This window comes from Amblyomma maculatum, chromosome 5 (genome assembly GCF_055883805.1).
Source record: "Amblyomma maculatum isolate TAMU_Amacu chromosome 5, ASM5588380v1, whole genome shotgun sequence".
NCBI classification, from domain to species: Eukaryota; Metazoa; Arthropoda; class Arachnida; order Ixodida; family Ixodidae; genus Amblyomma; species Amblyomma maculatum.
In genome coordinates, this window is record NC_139348.1 from 53,989,486 (window position 1) to 53,991,303 (window position 1,818).

Below are 1,818 nucleotides of genomic sequence, written 5' to 3' on the forward strand. Positions count from 1 at the left end.
AAATGAGGAGGAGGAAAAGTCGCATATAGGTGCGCGTAAAGCCCGCGTCTTTCTCCAGTGGGGCTTCTCATTTTTGCACTTATCCCTTCCTCGGCTCACAAAGAGGCTGGTTGTAAACATGTTTTTTTTTTTTATCGATGCTTCCTAAAGAGAGACATTATGATCAAATGACTGCAGTCACTGCGCGCAGCTTCAGGTTCTGAAAAGCGAGCAGCGGACATTGTTTTCAAAGAACGCTTGTTCGCAGACTCCGAAGCATGAAAAAGAAAAAATCTGAACACGGAATTGCTACTCGAAGGCGAGAGCCAAGCGACATATAGTTTGAGGAATCCGAGGTGGCACATCTTGAGTTTTGAAGGTAGGAGTGCAAAGAATGCGGAATTCTGGATGCCCCTCTTCCTGCTATTCAGAGACAGGAGGGGTGCGGTCCCTCTCGCGGAGGATCATTGATATGCGAAGACTCCTCCGAGCGCCGGTTGGGGAGCTTTCCTTCCCTTTGTGACGAACCACTTAGAATGGGCTCACTCCCCCCTTTCAAGACAGACGTTATACCCCCCCCCCCCTCTTTCCCTCTTTCCTTCTAGCAAGGCCAACGAAACTAACCATCCGCTTCAGTATGGTGAAGGCTACACAGAATGCTACCGGCGCCGAGGTGCCTGTCTTCGTCTCGCTTTGCACGTGTTGCGCACAATGGCACAAAACATGGTTCATACCGACAGCGGCCACGGGAGGTTAGTTTGCTGCCGCGACGCTGCTATCCGAAATCAATGACCTGTCTGCCTTCAACGATGAGTGGTTTCTAACGACCGGGGTCACTGACTAGAAGCCGAGGAATGCCATTCTTGCAGCAGTTTTCTCTCTCTACGAGATGAACAACAAGGGAATTGCAATTAAATTGCAATTGCATCGAGCGATACAGGCGGGAAGTGTATGGTCGAAATAAAGGCGTTGTACGATGTGAGTCTGGACGTGAGTTTTATTAGTTTGCGACGGCTCATTTCTTAACAGTGTATCGAATTCGATTTCGAGCATCGCGTGTCTGCACGTTCCACGCTCTGCTTTGCTTGCCGTAGTCACGGTCCGGACTAAAGCCGATCACAAGGTGTGAACACAGGAACACACATGCGTACTGGTGATTCCTAACCACAACAGAGCTTGCTGTTTTCTTTTCACTCCTGTTCTTTATGCTGTTTTCGTGTTTAGAGGACATATATCTTTCAGCAAGCGCTGCTCTGTTTACCTTGCACGTGGTACTGTTCCTTGCTAGCATACATTTGGCAGGAATCGAAATGAACGTGGCTCTTTGGCGGCTTCGTGGCAGTATTCCCGGCGCTGTTGTGGCGAACAGGTAAATGGAGTTTACTAGTGGTAAGTGTTTTTGCTTGTTCCTGCGTAAAGGCGTGATGTGATCAGAGCACAGCGCCGGCAGTGTTCGCAAGTTCCCCTGAAAATCCAATATGCCTGCCTGAATGGTGGTCCGGCTAGTCGGCAGCAGCGCTGCGCTGACAGAGGCTGCGCCAAAATTATATGCGTTTGCACAATTTTCTCGAGAAAGGTCTCAATATAGGCGCTGCTGTGTTGGTACAAGCACTATGCACGCGTGTATATTTAAGCGCGGTAAAAACTATCCGAAACACGTGTGGCTGGTTTGCTATGTAAAGCATTCTAATTAGCCGGGGCGTGGAGCAGCAGGTGCGACTTGTACTACTGTGGCAAGAACGGCGGCATACACGTGCGCCGAGAGCAACTAGGAGAAAATTTACGGCTGTCATGCTGTTCATGGTACTGGTGGACGCCAGCTTTATAGGAGGTATTCAC